The sequence below is a fragment of the Cibotium barometz genome, chromosome 19 (assembly GCF_041138505.1).
Source record: "Cibotium barometz isolate CiBa-2024 chromosome 19, ASM4113850v1, whole genome shotgun sequence".
NCBI lineage: Eukaryota > Viridiplantae > Streptophyta > Polypodiopsida > Cyatheales > Cibotiaceae > Cibotium > Cibotium barometz.
Window position 1 is genome coordinate 19,358,368 of NC_141064.1, and position 20,357 is coordinate 19,378,724.

General features: G+C 45.2%; 1 pseudogene; it reads left to right on the forward strand.

The window, feature by feature from the left end:
* LOC147628309 (uncharacterized) overlaps positions 1 to 1,280 on the forward strand; it is a 1,707-nt pseudogene extending 427 nt beyond the window's left edge.
* Positions 1,281 to 20,357: the final 19,077 nt, after the last annotated feature.

Genomic DNA, 20,357 nt, shown 5'->3' on the forward strand with positions numbered 1-20,357 from the left:
TTGAGGCTCCCTTCAGGGCAGGTGCGTCAATTCACCCTCTTCAACGAAAGGGAGTGTTGATGATGGATTTCAATGGAGGAGTCAATTCCTGTCCCTGTCCCTGCTTTTCTCGACAAGCCGCTCTCACATGTTTATGGTCGATTAGCTCTCGATGATGCAATACAGACGCTAGACTTTGCAGAAGTAATGCAGATGATTGTCACATGGCACAGGGCGGTCCACTCTATACAAGACGAGGACGTTCTTCTGTTTTTCTTGCTGTTGGATGAGTTGCAGCTCAACTACAGGGTGCATGAGGGCAAATCTCAGAACTGTGCACTTTTCCCCTAGTGTGCGGGAACCAGCACAAATTGTCATTTGGACTTAGAACTTTTTCACGAGACTACATCAGGGACCAGCTGGATGGTGAGATAGTTGAGCGAGTCATCACTACTGCAAGGGTCTATGTAGAGGAGAAAGTACACGAGGTGTTTGGTCAGGGTGTCAGCTCAGAGTGGAAGATTGTTGTCTACTATTGTTTGACAGGGTTACCAGCTAAAACAGAGCAAGGAAGTCATGGATGCAGCTTTTAGGGGTTACATCTCTCTGGAAGGAGTACAAGGTGATCAATTCATAGTGAAGATGCCATTTGTGCTGCTTCAACTTTTCTGGCACAAGCTGCAGCTCCCTTCGTTGTCGAATTGGTTTGGGAAGCCATTAGGTAAGGCTGATGAACTTGAGGTTAAAGTTTCAAGAGCTGCTTTATGTTCGGGATGCAGTTGTTGAAGCTTACTGGCAAACATGAGGTCAGGCTCGATGAATTGCTGGTAGGAGCTGAGGGCAATGAAGCCACTCACAGCTTGAAGTTACACATGCCAGTTGAGGTCCTGATGAGAAACGATAAGATCCAACTTGTTTCCAAGAACAAAGTTTTAAGGAATTTGGAAGCAGCTCTTGGTATCATATACAAGACCCTCAGAAACACTTTGGGGGTGGATCTAAGGATGACATTGGATCGTAACACACTCGTTATCTTCCAAACAAAGGGTTGGAAGCAGCCCATTCCCTATGTCGGGGTGAAGCAGCAGCAGTCAGGTACAGAAATCAAGCCTGCTGAAGTGAGCATCTACAATATGTGCAAGAAAATGGAGTCAATCAGGAAAGCCAACTGTGTTATGGTGATTGTACTCACTGGCCCGGTCACAGGAACAGTTTTTGAAAAGGAGTTACTTTTTGAGAAGTTCCCTAAGGCGGTTCTACTTGCTGGAGAGAGAACCAGGAACTTCTTTCTGAGGAAGTGATTAATTTGAACCAAGGGAATTCACCTCAGGTTTCTGTTGTCATAGATCGTGATATCCAACTGCAGTCTGTTTGAATGCACATGCTCTCACGAAGGGGCTTGAATGAGTTTTCTCAGTAGGCAAGGACTTGTATGCAAATTTTGGGTTCCTTGCCAAAGTGCAGGCAGTGTTTGATGGGCTACTAGAGATGTGGGCTCATGGAGTGCATTGGTTGCAGGCTATGTTTGTAACATGCGGAAGCTTTGGGGAGTCTTCTTTCAGCCCTAAACACTCTTGGAAACCTTCTGATGCAAAAACGCACCATCTGATGCAAAAACGCAGGTAGAGAGAGAGGAGAGAGAGAGAGAGAGAGAAGTGCTGGAAATTCAGTATATACTATGGTACAAAAAGGTACATATCTTTGCAGCCCTTGGCTGCCTCCTTGAAAAAGGTGATAACACACCAAAACTGCCCTAGACTAGGACTCCTAATGACTCATACCCCTAGTGGGTTGAATGATTGAAACAATGAGCACTTGACCCTTTTTATATGGGTCTTTGACCCCCTTTATGCTGGCCGACTGCTGGTCGGCCAGTTCCATGTCCATACATATATGCAGCGCTGCCCGACTGATGATCAACTCTGCCCGACTAGATCTGCTGCTTGGTTTATGATGCGCCTGATGCTGCCCATGTCCTCTGACTCAGCCGACTGGTTCTGTGAGCAGCCGACAGCATCCCCTTTGGTTCTTCTCCAAGCCTTGCTTCAGTCTACACTGCAGAGGTGCTCTGTGCTCTGTGCTCCTTCCATAACACCCACATCAGACACCCCTAATTTATCTATAGCTTCAAAAGAGATGTTTTGGGTATGGCCATTACCCACGATTCATTAGCAATTTGAGGGAAAAAAACAAGTTCAGTAGAAGAAAAAACAAAAGATTACCTAATGGCCACGGCCCACTACTATTTTGACAAATAAAAGAGTAGGCTACCACAGTGCCATTGCCTGCAGGTCCTTCACACACGCAGGCGGCAACACATGCAAAGGTGTGAGATGAGCATTGAGAAGAGCAAAGACAAGGTTAGCACGGTTAAGGTTAGGCGATAGGTTGTTATTGAGGAAGATGAAGAGAGACGATGACCATGTGAATTTGTGATTCAAATTTCAGACTCCACAGTGACTCGTGCTACATAAAAGAAGCAAACAAATATCAACTCCTACTGTCTACACGTGAAAGATTAGTTTAATAGTTTTAACTTTTTATCTCCAAGAAGACAGAGTTGCGAGCATATACCTATTTGGGAGAGCACAATAGATTCGCAGAAGGCTTCCACCCTTGTGTGCAACATGAAGGGCTCCGATACCGGGCACTTATATGCTTTGAGTTAATAACATCACTTATTATAACGGGCAGCCTCCAAGGCGTCTAAGATTTTAATTTCTAATTTCTAATTTTTAAGTTATCTAGATTCCAATTTTCAACAATCCACTCTCCAACTTCCAACTTTCATTTTTTATTTTTTATTAAAGAGGGGTTAAGTTTTAACTTCAAAGTTAAAATCACATTAAACCATGTCAAATAACATGTATTTTTAAATAAAACATTTCACAATGACATGCAATTTTTGAGTTATTACATATTTTTTCACGTAAAAAAAAACTTAGACAGGTAAAAAAGGCCCTTTATAGGCAAAACACCCCACCCGTCAATTTTAGGCCCTCCCTTTTACGGCCAAAATACCCCCAACCCATAGGATAAGGATAGGACATTTATTTAACGCGATACCTTAGTGTGTTCAGTGCAGTTCCGTAACCTGCGAAATGAGAACAGCGAGTTTGCATTCTACCGCTTGTTGAGTGTGTGTGTGTGTGTGTGTTGGGGGGGTGGAGAGATTATGGTCTCCTTGAAGCTTGGTGCAGGTTATGCAGAGTTTGAGTGAGCGTTAGTGACTCCTTTCTCCTACCGTATTCCTTGAAGCTGCAGCATTGTTTTGCAAGCCCGAGTGAAAATGCCTATTTCCGAAGGTCGGGAGGATTCGATGGAGCCAAGCCTTTCAGCCGATACTACAACGGAGGTAAGGTTCTCGTTTCCCTCTCTTCTTTGTTAGTTTGCTTGCATTGTGGGTTGGACGCTGCCTTCTTTGCTTGCACCCTCTTCCAAGCCGCGTGTGAGAAGAACCTTTAGTAGGTACGCTTGGAGTGGTCGAGGACTCTCGGTAGCCCTACACGTTGCTACAATCCCTATCAACTACTTATGTGCTGTACTAATTCTTTTATTTGCTACTTCCCTTAGTGCACTTCATTATGGATGAGTCTGCCCTCCGGAGGTTTGATAGAAACTTAGTAAGAAGGGCTTTGTGTGAATATATGCTCTTATATGTGTGTGTATGTGGAGTGCGTGTGTGAGAGCATATCTTAATACAGAGTTCTGCTCCCACTATTGGGCACTGATGACATTAGTGGGGATGTCGTAGTATCTAGTCTATACTATACATAATGGAGTTGATAGTTATATAGTCTTGTGGGTTGAGTACCATGAGTATATAACATGCACACTCCTAAAAGGTGAATTTGGGCATGTTCTTGGATTCATCTAGGTATATACCTTATGCCCTTTCACTTGTGAGCATTAGACTTCCAACACTTCTTTTTTATAGGCGGGGACTAGACCTATGCACCTCAAGATTACATTGCCATGTTGACATGACAAATATTCCAATACCCCCTCTCAATGTCAGCATGGGACATGAGAAGCATTGGACCTATACATGCTTCTTACGTAGGATACACAAGTGAATGCCTTTATAATGCAAGCATATTACAAGAAAATAATAAATTGGAGTTATGGTACTAAAGGATTCTCGCCTTAGGAGATAATGCTAGTGAAAATGAGAGGTCATATGCACCTCCCTTTGTATCCTGCATGGTGCCCTGTGAGTCCAAGTGATATGTACCACCACATTTGATACATCGGTTATGTTGTGGCTTTATTGAAATCAGCCGAGGTTTTACTTGCTCATCCTTTATGGGATAGAAGTATCTCTTTGTGCCTTGCATGTAGCTGCCCCTCCGATGCTTGTAACGGTATTGATTAAAAGAACCCTTGCTTTTTTTTTTTTTGGTCACCACCTCTAAATATGGCGATACTATATGTCATTGCAAACCTTGGCTCATAAGGAACAAAATGAGCATATGCATATACAAGATTTGAGATAAATAATTGGATGTCCTCCACATAACTCGGTTGAGTTACGCGGTGATCGGTACTATCCTTAGTGGCAATATCGGGGTAACTCGGTTGAGTTACGGCCCAAACCTCGACTGACTCTGCCACTTGGGATATGCGATTGGATGTCTAACTCGATCAAGGTACTTCGAGGGTGTCCCATCCGTATGACACGATCCCAAAGTGAACACCCTTATTGTACAACCACCCCATGTTGAGCTTGAAGGGCAAACTATGGTGGTAAAAAACTGGCCTTCACTTTGCATTGAAATTCCTCCCAAGTAGTAGGTTTGTCACGGCTATTTCAGAGAACATTCCACCTGGTCTTTTCAACCTACATTGCTTGTGAGGTGAAATTTTTGAATACAAGGAGTTTTTTTTTTGGGGTAAAAAAAGCACCAAAAAGCTTAAAAAACGTATGGCACATGAACCATCTCTTATACGATAAAAACGGTGGCTTTACACAAGTCGTGAGGGCTCTGCTTAAAAAAAAAAATCCGAGGGAGCTCGATTTATGGACAGAGGGGCGCATTTTTCAACACGATGAAGGCTGAATTCTCCTCCGAACTCACCAAGCTTACACTCAAATTTAGCAAAAGCTCAAGCTCTTCAAGATAAGTATCGACATATAAGGTTGGATTGTGAAGATTTGTCCAGATCAGAAATAATGAAGCAGCTCGTGAGGCCTCACAGTTGACTACTATTGACCTCTATAATTGCTTTCATTGATCTCACTTCCTGGATCTCATGCTTGAGCTTGTATGCACATATTTCTCTTCTTCTTGTGTTTGTCGGGCCTTCTGCAGCTCAAGAGTCTCAACTATTAGAGTTTTGCAATGAGAGAAGCAAATACAAGGACTTAATTGCACTCTCGAGATCCTTTACTCTATCTTCACTTGAGCTTGTTGGTGATGAAGAGCTTATGGAAAGCTTCTTGATGGAAAGAACCACTCGTATTGCTGCAACTAGGAAGAGCTTGATGTTGAGGAAAGAGAATTTGCCAGGCTCTCTATCTTCACTGCCACTTGAAGAATCCTCCTTCCACTCCATCCTTCTTGCAGAAGAGCTTCATTTGTGCTAAGAACCTTGATTCTTGCAAGAGGTTTGAATCAATCTTGTCTTGGTTTGAAGACCTCTTCCTTCTTCTTCTCTTCTTTAACCCTCTCAAACTTTTCTTGGGCTTGAGAGCTTCACTCTCCTCTTTGGTCTCCAACAGCTTTGACAAGAGCTCCACCACTTGAGTAGCACTCCACACTTGAAGATGCTCTTCCTCTTTGACCTTCACACCTTCTTCTTTCAAGCTTTTTTCACCAACTGCCACTTGAGTGAAAAAGGATTGAAGAGGCTTTGTGAGATGAGGAAAATTTTGAATTGGACTTACCTATTGTGGCTCTTGATGCCATGTAAACATTCAAGAGTGTGCACAACGAAAGTGTATATGTGGGTGTGTGTGATGGAAGTCTCCAGGTTGGGACGGTTTGATAGTGGAGTTCTTCTAGATATTCTGGGATATTTTGAGATCGCCAATTTTGCTTATGGTGAATCACTTTTGGAATGTTGGATGCTTGTCATCTTCATGGAAAGAAGGTTTGTTTGTAATTATTGTCCTAAAAACAGCTTTGTGAAGTCATATCAGATTGGTGTCCTATCTCTTCAATGCCAGTCATATATAAATTGGTTACCAAGATGCTTGTTAATAGAATAAAAGATATCTTACATGTAGGTTTGCATCTTGCACAATATGGATTTGTCCCTTGAAGACAAATCACTGACAATATAGCAAATGTGTATATTGGCATTGAATAAACCAAGTGTACGGATCAAGATGTTCTTATCATGCATGTGGACATAGCTAAGGCTTTTGATACAGGACAATGGGAGTTCATAGCTTAGGTGATGGACAAAATGGGATTTGGGCCTAAATTAAAAAATCTCATCTTTTGGCTTTATCAAGAGGGATCAACTAAATGCGTTTTGGATGGAGAACTTTCAGTCTCATGGTATCTTGGAAAATTTGTTCGCTAGGGTTATCCACTTAGTGCACTTTTGTATGACATTGCGACTCACCCAATGCTCCTTTACATGGACAGATTGACAAGAGATGGACAGTTACATGGTCTCTTCATGGTCGATAGTACACAATTTGTAGCACAAGCATATGCTGACGACTCTTTCTTTTTTCCCAAGAATACGGAGACCGATGAAAGCACTGTCCCTCTATGGTTTGGCTGCAAGATTATATGTAAATTTTCAAAAATCAAAGTTGCTCCCTTTGAAAGATAATGATCGGCATCAGCTTTTCTGGTTGGGTCAGATCATCCCACCTAAAGAGATAGTCAAGCATCTTGGTTATCCAATTGGTTGAGAATTGTCTTTGAAAGATGAAATTCAATGGGTGATGGCAAAATTGCACTCTAAAATAGAATACTGCAAATTATCTACATGGCCTCTACATGTGTGGTTGCGTATAATACAATCAATAATCATGGCAAATGTTCAGTTCTATCTTCCACTCTTACCTCGGTCAAACAAACAGATTGATAATTTCATGTTTGAAGCAATGGAATACCTGTGGAAAACCAAGGCAGATAGAAAAGGGTTATGTTTGTTAAAACAACACCTTATCTGTTTCCCAAAAATGCATGGTGGACTCAATGTCCTTTACATTCATTATCATATATTGGCAAGAAAAGCCACTCTTCTACATGCATTTATAGAGCAAGTCAAGCCATGGGTAGGCATGTTGGGAGCTCTATGCACTAATATGCAAATAGATGCATATGGTCATTGGATTATCAATTACAATGATCTAATCTTTGGACATCCAGGCTCTTGACAGATTGGCAAGCTATATTGTGTCTCTTGCAATGGTCAGGTAGGCCTCCAAATCATAGAGCCTCTCTCTTCTTCTCTCTATAGAGGCCATCTGTGCTTCCATGGCTTGCCGCCACTACGGTTGTGAAAGAGCCTCCTTTGGACTTTGAGGCTCATCGATCTCCTGGAGAGAACTCATGAGAGCATAATTCACTGTGTGATGAGATGTGGAAGCCCGAGATGAACAACGAGGTCCAAGGGTGATGGTAGAGATCTGGTTATGGAGTTGTGCATCAGAGAGACCTGAATCTCTAAAGAGTTGTTGAACCCACCGAGATAGGCCAGCCTTCCTCTCAAAGCGTGAAGAAGAAGATCTAGCCGTAGTAGAGGACTCATCCGATGCTGCTGGAAGTGGTGATGAAATAAGCATTGGCGAGGGTAATCCCAGAGTCAAAGCAAGACTCATAGAGAGACTGGGAGTTGTAGAAGCTGATGCAACGGAAACAGGTGACTGTGAAGGAGCAGCTGGCACCGGGGTTGCAGTGGGGGGAGGAGGAGGAGGTGGACGTGGAAGAGGTAAAAGATCACTAGCATCTGTCGGGAATGGATCATCCAAAAAATCGGAAGATGCATCCGGTGGAGAGGAATCAATGCCAAACAAGCTCTCATAAAATCGAGCATCAGGAGAAATGATGTCATCAACCTCCGTTCCCAAAAGTGGCACCCTTTGGATCTCAGACTGTAGCCTGTGAAGATCATCCTCTTTGACTTCGGGGCGAGTGTGGTCCTTTTCTTATCTGGGACATACACATAAGCAACACAACTCAAAACACGAAGATGAGAAACAGACGGCTTGTGGCCTGTAAAAGCCTCCTTCAGAGTCATCCACTCAGCTGCTTTTGTGAGAGAGCGATTAATGAGATAAACTGAGGTAGCCACAACTTCACCCCAGAAAGCAAGAGGGAGACTTGCATGATGCGGCAAAGCACGAGCCATCTCTTTGACGGTCCAGTTCTTTCGTTCCACAACCCCATTCTGCTGAGGAGTGTAAGGAACTGTAGTCTGTTAGTGAACGCCCTTCGAAGGAAGGAAGTCATCAAATGGTACAAACTCGCCACCATTATCAGTCCGGAGGAATGAAACTCTGCCCCTAGACTGATTTTCCACCATCGCGATCCAAGTCTTGAACCTTGCAAAAGCATTTGACTTGTGAGCCAGAAAACATACCTAGACTTTGCGAGTGAAATCATCCACAAGAAGAAGAAAATATCGAGCCTCGCCCAAGAGAATCAACCTCCATAGGTCCTGCAAGATCTGCATGTATAAGCTCTAGTCGTTGGGTTGCTCGATGAGTGGCCACCTTTGGAAATGCATCTCGATGATGCTTGCCCATCATGCAGGATGAGCAGATGTGTGAGAGAGACCTGAGCTAAGGTAGTCCGTTGACAACCTGCTTACAATGGAACTTTTGTAAGGCATCAATGTGTACATGACCAAAGCGAGAGAATGCCACAGAGAAGTATCTGCCTTCGAAACCAAAGCCATCAAGGGGGAGAAAAGCTGATGAATATGGGAATCAATGTGAGGGATCTGGGAAGAAAAATTGGTGATCTCGTAGAGACCCCCATCATGGACTCCATTGGCAACAACCAAGAGAGTCTTCCTGTCAATTACTTTGATGACCTCATCATCAAGGTACACACCAAGTCCCTTCTGAAAAGCTTTGTATACTGAAAACAGATTTTTGAAAATCCGTGGTACATGTAGAACATCATGTAAGGTGGCAGAAGAACCCAAAGAAACATTACCAACACCAGTGACAGGTGAAAGAGTACACAGAGTGGAAGCAATAGAGCACTAGAGTGTGCTGAATAGAGAGTGCAAGAGAGAGAGATATGGAGCAACTATGCTGAATATACTGAAGCAATACCGTCCCAAGCAAGAGACACAAGCACTCTCATAAGTGAGGGAGCAAAAGATATACAAGGCAAGATACTAGATTGAGAGGCGAGCCCACCTATTTAGAGGCTGGGTAAAATCCCAGAAAAATATGTAAAATAGGGGTGGCCAGCCCACAATCAAGGGCCATGCAAAAGGAACCAAAGGACATCAGAAATGGGCAGAAACTGGGGATGAATGTGCTAACACCCCCTCTTAGCACCAGATGCTAAAAAAACTCCGAGAAGCCGAAGATGAGGAGCCAAGGAAGCCTGAGAAACCGGCTTGGTGAACAAATCTGCAGCATTCTCCGTTGAAGGACAATACTCCAAACGCAAATCTCCAGCAAGAACCTGCAGCATTCTCCGTTGAAGGACAATACTCCAAACGCAAATCTCCAGCAAGAACCTGTGAAATGGCTCCAGACCCGAGTGTAAAAACACAACTAGTGGTCAAACGCCAAGTACGTGGATCTCCAGCCCAATCCGAATCAGACCATTCAACAAGAGTGCATCCTTGGCCATAGAAGATGCCAAAGTCCAGAGTGCCACGCAAGTACCGAAGAACTCTGAGAGCACACTGCCAATGCTAGTGACGGGGTTTGGATGAGAAAGAGCTCAATAAACTGACTGCGAAACATATGTCCAATCGAGAGTAGGTCAACCAAACCAAACAACTGACGAGAACCCGATACTGTACCGAAGAACTCTAAGAGCACACTGCCAATGCTACTGACGGGGTTTGGATGAGAAAGAGCTCAATAAACTGACTGCGAAACATATGTCCAATTTACAAGGGCAAAGGGAAGGCTTCATCGGAGAAGTCTTCTGAGAAGAAGCCTGACGCAGACTGAGAGAAACTAAAAGCCGAGAGGACTTGCAATGATTGTGGTGAGAAAGGCCACTATTGGAGGAAGTGTACTAAGCGGACTGGGAAGAGTGCTGATTCTTCAGCTTCAGCTGCAAAGACTCTAGCCTTTGTGCACTTAGAGATGATGGACTCAGATGCTTCATCTTCTTCGAGTGAGGAGGCAGTTGGCTTCACCGCAAAGGATACTCGGGAGTGGATTCTCGACAGTGGTGCTTCTAGGCACATGACTCCTTCCCGTGACTTCTTTTTGGATCTGAAACGACAGTCAGGTCCATTTTCATTGGCGACAATTCCACAATTTCGATACAGTGAGGGCCGGATGGAGATCATTCCCGACGGCAAGGGGAGTAAGCATTCCTCTCGTGTTATTTTCGTCCCAGCACTTGGTTTTCAACTATTGTCAGTGCATGAGGTATGCAAGACTGGCTTCCGGGTGGAGTTTGAGGAGCATTCAATTGCTCTACGGGACCGCGAGACTAGCTAGGTTGTTTGGGAAGGCGGCGTGGAGAATGGTATCTACAAACTCTCCGCACTCTCCTCATTGACAGGTTCTCAGGTTGGTGACTTCTCATGCAAGACTGGCTTCCGGGTGGAGTTTGAGGAGCATTCAATTGCTCTACGGGACCGCGAGACTGGCTAGGTTGTTTGGGAAGGCGGCGTGGAGAATGGTATCTTCAAACTCTCCGCACTCTCCTCATTGACAGGTTCTTAGGTTGGTGACTTGTGGCACTTTCAGTTTGGCCACTTAAATGTGGATGCGCTGCAGCGAGCTTTCCGGGACCAGATGGTGGTTGGCTTGCCAGATGTTGGCAGCAGGCAAGGACGTTGTAGTTCTTGCATACGTGGTAAGCAACACAGGGAATCCTTTCCGAAGCAAGCTTCTAGGCGAGCTTCGAAACCGTTGGAGTTGGTACACACTGACTTGCGTGGGCCTATGTAGACACCATCCTTGGGAAGATCTCCATAATTCATGCTGCTTGATGATTGTTCCAGATTCACATGGGTCTATTTCCTTTCTCAGCAGGATCAAGCTTTTGCTCGGTTCAAGGAGTGGCATGTGATGGTGGAGAAAGAGTCTGGATTGTAGGTAAAGACTCTCCGGGCTGACAAAGGAGGTGAATTCTCTTCAAATGCTTTCGTGAGATTTTGTGCAGATCATGGTATCAAGAGGTAACTGGCCAATAAAGGTTCGCCATCAGACAATGGAGTGGTAGAACGCAAGAACAGGACTGTGGTGGAGATGGCGAGGACGATGCTGGAGCATCGTGATCTTTCTTTCTCGTCCACTTTGGGGAGAGGCTGTGGCTACGGCTGTCCATATCCTCAATCGGTCTCGGACGACTTCAGTACCTAACATGACTCCCTTTGAGGCATATTTTGGCAAGAAACTTGATGTCTCCCATTTCCGTGTGTTTGGGAGCGATGCATATGTACACATTCCGAAGAAGCAGAGAGGGAAGCTTGACTCCAAGTCCCAAAAGCTTATATTTGTGGGATATAACTCTTCCAAGGGATACAGGTTGTTTGATCCAGAGAGGAATGAGATTGTTGTCAGCTGGGATGTGGTCTTTGATGAGCATATTCCGGTTTCCACTGTTGATGAGCTTCCACTTCTTGGAGACCCAGAGGATTCTGATGATGATTCCCAGTCTATTGTTCCAGTTGGACAACCACATTCCGTTCAACAGGTTGAGTCCGCAGCTGGAGTTGATCCCCTGCAGCAGCAGCAGGAGGCTCCGCGTTCTGTTCGAGTACCCAGGTGGTTAGTGGACACCCTTCGGGTGTCAGGTGTCACGGAGCTTCCCTCCGAATGGACCACAGAGGACGGACCTCGAAGATCGCACAGAGTCCGTGATAAAAGTCATTTAGCGGAGCTTTTACAGGTAAACTATGCTTTGATGTCTCGTGTCATGCGGGACCAAGAGCCCACGTCCGTCAAGGAAGCCCTTGCACAGGATACTTGGAGGAAAGCCATGCAGGTGGAACTGGATGCCATCGAGAAGAACAACACTTGGGAGTTGGTACCGAGGCCGTAACAAACGGTCAGTCATCATTGGTGTCAAATGGATCTTTAAGACCAAGTATGCGTCAGATGGGTTGGTGGACAAACACAAAGCCAGACTCGTGGTGGCTAAGGGTTATGCTCAGTGGCCAGGTATCGACTATGAGGATACCTTTGCATCGACAGCGAGGATGACCACGATTCGGACTGTTCTTGCCCTTGCTTCTTCTCAGAGGTGGCCCGTGTATTAGATGGATGTCAAATCTGCGTTCCTTAATGGTGACCTGCAGGAGGAGGTGTATGTTGAGCAGCCTCTAGGCTTTGTGGTTCTAGGATTAGAAGGGATGGTTTACAGGTTAAGGAAGGCCTTGTATGGTCTTAAACAGGCGCCCAGGGCTTGGAATAAGAAGATTGATTCTTTCTTTCTCTGGACTGGATTTTCGAGATCGGTTACAGATCCCAACTTGTATCTCTTTCGGGAACGCGACATGGTTATGTTAATCATCCTTTATGCGGATGATCTCATTCTCACCGGCGGTCATGTGGAGCACATTGGAGTGACGAAGGCTGCCTTGTCAAAGGAGTTTGAGATGACTGATGGGAGAATTAGGGTTAGGTCATGTGGGAGACATACACAGAGAAACAAGGGAGAGAGAGAGAGAGAGTTGTGGGGATAAGTCAACTCATCAAGTATGAGTGTGTGACTCCCCTATCACACATGTATATTGCACTAGTACACATAGTGCACTTAGTACATTAAAAGTACTAAGTGTACTATGTACTATAACTTATGGGCTTGTACACACTATAAGGGTGGGCATTATGCCTTTACCCCAACAACCTCCCACTTAAAGGCAAAGTGCCCTTAAGTAAAGGAAAAGAAAAAATCAGCATGTACATGATAATATACAAGGCCATATCAAGGCTGAAACTGGCCTCATCCAATGCCCATCAAGTGTCTGCAATGAGCAAATCGCTCCGGAGGCAAACTCTTCGTCAACAGATCAGCCGGGTTGTCATCCGTATGAATCTTAACAAGCTGAATTTGCTTGTTCTCTATCACCTCTCTGATGAAGTGATACTTCACATCCACATGCTTCGTCTTTGCATGAAAGACAGGGTTCTTTGCCAACTGGATGGCACTCTGACTGTCACAATGCAACAATGGAATATCCCCTGTATAACCCAAATCAACCACTAACCGAGATAGCCATAATGCCTCCTTGCAAGCCTCTGTGGCTGCAATATACTCGGCCTCTGTAGTAGATAAGGCAGTGCACTTCTGCATCCTGGATATCCATGACACAGCACCTCCTGTGAATGTAAACACATAACCGGTAGTAGACTTCCGGTTATCTGGATGACCGGCATAATCCGAATCCGTGTAACCATGCACTAATGCATCCTGTTTGCCAAAGCAAATGCACAAATCCTGTGTGCCCTTCAGGTATCTCATGACACCTTTCACTGCTTCCCAATGCTTCTTGCCAGGGTTGGCCATGTATCTAGAAACCACTCCCACTGCAAATGCAATGTCCGGCCTAGTAGCAACCATGGCATACATGAGACTGCCATGGCAACCATGGCATACATGAGACTGCCACAAGCTGAAGCATACGGAATCTTGGCCATATCAGCCCTGTCTCTATCTGACTGTGGGCTGTCCATAGCACTGAGTTTCACATATGGAGGCAAAGGAGTACTAGTCTTCTTCCCCCCGTCCATATTGAACCTCTGCAAGACTTTGCCAATGTATTCCTTCTGAGACAAATACAACACATGCTGATTTCTGTCCCGAAGTATCCGCATACCCAAGATGTGATTTGCATCACCCAAATCCTTCATATCAAAGGTTTGATGCAGCCTCTGCTTCAAGGCATCCATCTCTTTACGAGATTTCCCGGCAATCAACATATCATCAACATACAAAATGAGAATCAAGAGACTGCCATCCAAAGCTTTCTTGGTGTATAAGCAGTGATCTATGTCACTTCTCCTGAATTTCTGGGATTTCATGAATGTATCAAATTTGTGATACCATTCCCTTGGTGCCTATTTGAGCCCATAAAGACTCTTTTTCAGCTTGCATACAAGCTTCTCCTTTCCACTCACTACATAACCCTCTGGCTGCTGCATATATATCTCCTCATGGAGATCACCGTGAAGAAAAGCAGTCTTCACATCCATCTGAATCAAGTCCAGATCATCATGAGCAACCAAAGCCAATACAGCTCTAAGTGTGGTCATTTTGACCACTGGAGAGAAGATCTCATCAAAGTCCACACCATATTCCTGCTTGAAGCCCTTAGCCACTAACCTGGCTTTGTATCTTGGCTTTGCATCTGGTGCAACTTTGAGCCTGTATACCCACTTGCATGGCAAAACTTTCTTGCCTGCAGGCAAAGGCACCAACTTCCATGTTCCATTTTTGTGTAGAGAATCCATCTCTGACTTCATGGCACGCTCCCAAAGAGCCTTGTCTGCCCTCTGTAAAGCCTCTTTATAACATGAGGGCTCCCCACAGTCAGTAAGCATCAAGTAGTCAACCCCTGGAACAAACCTGTCAGGGGCTCTGGAGGGTCTTGTGGACCTCCGTACCCAATGACCATCATTTGCAGGTTGCTGTCCAGCCTGCATATCACCCATTGGTGGCTCCTGTTCCATGCCATAAGGCTGAAAAATCATGCCCGGTATCTCCTCTAACTGTGGTATATCCATAGGGATATCTTCTGCCATCTCTGGCTGTCCATTTGGACCATTTTCAGCACCATTTAAGGGCTGGTTTTCCTGCTGTAATGGCTGATTTACAGCCCTTTGATGATGTCCATGATGTCCATCATCATCAAAGATGACTCTGCCAGGCTCCTGTTGCCTTGCAGGCTCCTTATACATGCATGTTTCATCAAAAATGACATCATTGCTGCGTATGATCTTTCTATTTATGGGATCCCAAAGTCTATACCCCATTTCACCTCTGTCACCATATCCTAGGAATATGCATTTGTGAGACTTAGGATCAAGTTTGGTGCGCATTTCCCTGCGTATGTGCACGTACGCAACGCAACCAAACACTCTCAAGTGCTTGTATGACGGAGGCTTCCCTGTCCATACTTCTTCTGGCACTTTCCCACCAAGCCTCGTGTTAGGTGACCTATTTATAAGGTGAACGGCTGTCATAATAGCTTCAGCCCAAAAACCATGAGGTAATGCAGCATGTGACAACATAGAACGGACCTTCTCCTGAATGGTCCTGTTCATCCTCTCTGCTGTCCCGTTTTGTGGAGGATCATAAGGAGTAGAGAGCTCCCTCTTGATGCCTTTAGCATCACAAAAGTCCTGAAACTGTTTGGACATGTACTCTCCACCATTGTCGGAACGCAAAGCTTTCAGTGTTTTGCCAGTTTGATTCTCAACAAGAGCAACAAACTTTTCAAACACTGAGAATGTATCACTCTTCAAACGAAGAGGATAAACCCACACCTTGCGTGTGGCATCATCAATAAAAGACACATAGTATTTTGCCCCTCCCAAAGAAAGCTGAGGCATCTCACATACATCTGTATGCACAAGCTCTAACTGAGCATCTTTCTGTCCAAGAGCTTTCTTGTGGGGGCACTGTAGTTGCCTACCATATATACAATGCTCACAAAACTGAAAACTTGAAAACTTTAGAGAAGGCAAGTAACCCAAACGAGACAATTGCTCCATTCCCTTGACACTCATGTGTCCCAACCGGCTATGCCACATAGAAATTTCCGGCAGCTCGGTTGCATTTACATTAGCATGGTGACAAACACTTGCATGCATAAAGTAAAGAGTGTCCACCTTAGAGCCTCTGGCAACAACCAGTGAGCCCTTACTAATCTTCCACTTTCCACGACCAAATGTGGTAACATAATCAGCATCATCAAGCTGTCCAGTAGAAAGCAGATTCTTCTTGATCTCAGGCACATGCCTGACATCATGGAGCATAAGCTGTGAGCCATCTGAAATAACAAGCCTCACATCACCTCTGCCAAGAATCTTGCATGCATGGTTATCACCCAAATAAACCACTCCTTCATTGCTAGCAGTATACCTGACAAACAAGTCTCTGCAACCTGTGACATGAAAGGAGGCACCTGAATCAATGATCCATGAGTGCATACCATGACCACCTGTAAGAAGTGAATGGGCATCAAGTGAAGACGTAAATAGGACCTCATCCTCACTGCCACCTGCATGTGACACATTGATTTCTTCAATCTTGACTCCACTTTTGCGCTTTGGCTTTACATCTTTGGCTTCATCTTTCTCTTTGTCTTTGCCTTTTCCCTTTTCCTTTTGATCATTTTTCCATTTGTAGCATTGCTTTTTAATGTGTCCCTTCTTGCCACAATAATGGCATTCCAAATCCTTTTTGGAGCGAGACTTGCTCCTTCCCCTTTCTTGGCTTTTCCCCCTTTGAAGGGATCTCCCACGTGCATTCATTGCATTGGACTTTCCAACAGAGTTGTTTTTCCTGTTCATCTCTTCTTGAAGAAGAGCACCCTCAACATCTGCATATGACAGCATAGCATTCGAATTGCTAGTGGCTGTCCTGAATGTGTCCCAACTCTCTGGCAAAGTGCATAACAAAAAAGTGGCTTTGAACTCATCGTCCATTGCCAACTTTTGATTGATGACCTGGCTGACAATACCATTAAACTCATTTAGATGGGCTGTCATAGAAGCCCCTTCCTTCATCTGAAGACCTATGAGTTTCTTCAACCAATACACTTTGCTTGAGGCACTTTGTTGGGCATACAAGTCCTGCAATCTCTGCCACATTCCCCAAGCTGTCTTCTCTTCACGAATGCTGAAAAGTAAAGAGTCTGACACAGACAACATGATAGTAGATCTTGCCAGCTCATCCATATCTTCCCACTCTTCAGCAGTAAGAGAAGCGGGCATCACACCCCTTTCTTTGATAGGCTTGTGCTGCTTTTTCTGGAGCAACACATTGTAGCACTGGGTTTGCCAAATATCATAATTATGCGAGCCTTCAAGATTTTTGATGTGAAGCAATGAAGAGCTCTCACCTGTGGTTGCCATAGCAAAATGCAACCTGTCAATGCCTGACTCCCTGCAAAATGTGCAAACACTGCACCAAAAGCACACAAAGTGCTCACAGTTGTTCTCCCAAGCTTTATCTCCCACTGCGGAAGCACAAATGCAACTTTTCTCCCACTTTATGTGATGAAATCACCAAAATCTGGTTGCTGCAGATTTTGGACAGCACCTTAAATGTGCTCTGTTGCCCTTCCAAAGTACTGTACAGCAGTACCAAGTGCTCACCAATGATGTACCAAACCTGTACCAGCAAGTACAGCAGCTGAAATTGAACCTTTTGGTCAATCAAAACAGTGTACAGCCATGCCAAAACTTGCACAAAGCTGTGCCAAATCTGTACCAGCAGGTACAGTAGCAATAAATGCTCTCCTGGCTGTCCAAATGAGTAAAAATCAGACTTTTACAGTCCCGAACACTGCATAAAACAGTCCCGAACAGAAATTGGGCAAAAGCCCCTTGACTGCAAGCTGATTTTTGAGGATTCAAGGCATAAATGTCTTGCCTGCTGCTTTGCCAAGCTCAACAAGCATACAAACTTGAAAAGCCCCTTGATTTAAGATCAATTTCTGATCATACATGGTACATTGGCGCACATGAAGGCATCCAGAGTGTTCACGATGCTTCCCCCTGGCCACATATACATCCAAATAATGAAAGCCCCTTGATTTACAGGCACATTGAGTGCTTGTAAGGCATCAACACATTATCCACAGCATCAAATGCGATTGCCTGTATGCAAATCAACCAAATCGGCACAAAAGCCCCTTGATTTGCACTGCAATTTGCTGCAATTTTGCCCAAATGTGCGATTTTTCACATCATACAGCATGTATGAGTGCTTAATTGCACAATTACATCAAAAGCCCCAAATTTCGACATCCAATTTCCTGCAAATTGATCCTGATTGTGACCAATTTCCTGCAAATTGATCTGATTGTGACCAATGTCACCCAATTTTGCCAATTTTGCTCAAAAATTGAGCAATTCGGCGCCTGTATCTGCTCAATTAATGATTGCACCTGCTCAATTGCAAGTCCCAAAAAAAATTGAGGAAAATACCTTGTAATTTTCTGATTTTTTGTTGCAGGAAAGGGGGGTGGTGATGCTGTTGCAGAAAATTTGATGCTGTGCAGAAAAGGGAGGGAGGCTTCTTGCTGATGTTGCTACACGCTCAGGCTGATCCAAACGCTGCAGAGCTCTTCCACGAAGCGCTAGCAGCAGTTTTTGAATTTCCCCTTGCGTGTGGACCTCCAGTGCTGAAGGCCTGTTCCGCCTGGCTGCTGCAGGCGTAAAGTCACAAGGTGTGTAAACTTCACGTCGCCTGTGTTTCCGCCTGGTACGCTGCTTTCGCTTAGCGTATGTACGCCCAGCGCTAGCCTCCTCGCTGCCTCAGCCACGCTACGGGTCGCCTAGGTGGCCAGCCGACTCCATATCAACCCGCCTTGTGGACTTCGTTCGCCTACGGCTGCTGAGGTGAGTCGAGTTGCCACTTCGCTGGCTATATGCGCTGAGCGCTACGTGGCTGAGCGCTGGCTTGTGGACTTCGTTCGCCTACGGCTGCTGCCTTCGCCAATGGCTCAACGCCCGCCAGCCTTCGATCGAAAGCCTTTGCCTAGTTGTATGGCTTTTACGCTTTCGCTTCAGTTTCGCCTAGCGCCAGCCTTCGCTCCACGGATCCAGCGCTACACGTAGCTAGCCGTCGACCTTCAATGTTCGCCTCCTTCCTGCGTTACTAGACTGGATGACTGTAAAAGCCATCAATGCAAGAAACCCTATTCGAGCAGAGGAAGAGATGAATAGCACCGCCTTCTAGGCTCTGATACCAGTTGATGGGAGAATTAGGGTTAGGTCATGTGGGAGACATACATAGAGAAACAAGGGAGAGAGAGAGAGTTGTGGGGATAAGTCAACTCATCAAGTGAGTGTGTGACTCCCCTATCACACATGTATATTGCACTAGTACACATAGTGCACTTAGTACATTAAAAGTACTAAGTGTACTATGTACTATAACTTATGGGCTTGTACACACTATAAGGGTGGGCATTATGCCTTTACCCCAACAATGACCGACTTTGGCTTACTCCAGTTCTTCTTGGGATTGGAGATCTGGCAGACGCAGAGGGGGTTTTTTGTCTCTCAGCAGCGGTATGTTCATGAGTTGCTTGAGGCCTTTGGGATGGAGAACTACGAGCCTATTACGTCGCCGATGAACCCGAACACGAAGCTGACATTGAATGAGCCTTGTGAGCCAGTTGATACCTCTTTGTACCGGAAGCTGGTTGGTTCATTGATCTGGTTGCTGAACACTTCAGAACCCCAGGTGGCTTGAAGCTTGGAGACAATGGGACGTCGAGGGTTTGCTGATGTGAGGTGCTGATTGGAGATTGTTTGGGCTGTACGGGACTTGGAGATCGGGTAGAAGGCAGCCATCACCGTTGGATAGCCACCTTGCATTTTATTTGCAACCTCTTCTTCTTCTTTTTTCCACCCACCCTCCCTTCACAAGACCTTGTGAACCCTTGAGATGGCAGATTTGCTTGAGATGGTTGAGAAGCACGTGAAGTTCCCAACACTCCCCACGTTCTCGGTGGACCGACAGTTGGACGAGAACAACTATGGCATATGGAAGGTAATGATAGAGTCTGTTTTGAAGTCTTATGACTTGGTTGATTTCATTGTTGTTGGGGTTCCACGGCCGGAGTTGGAAGACGGGGAGTTACCCTCTATACGGAAGGAACGGGAGGCTCAGGCACAGTTATGACTTGGCTGATTTCATTGTTGTTGGGGTTCCACGGCCGGAGTTGGAAGACGGGGAGTTACCCTCTATACGGAAGGAACGGGAGGCTCAGGCACAGTTATGGGTTTGTGTCAATGCCCAGGTCCGTTCTTTCATCTTCCTGAATTTCACACCACAGGTGATCAATCATATAAAGCATATGACGCTGGCCAGAGGGATTTGGCAGTATTTGGCTTCTCTGTACAATAGCGTATCACCCATGAAGAGGATCTCCTTGGAAGTTCAGATGCGAGTGATGAATCCTGCAAAGTCGTTGACGATGCGGGAGCATATCAACAAGTTGCAGGCTCTTTCAGCGTGATGAGTACTGAGAGGGCAAGTTGGGGAAAGAGATATCGTTAGAAGATATGGCCATCA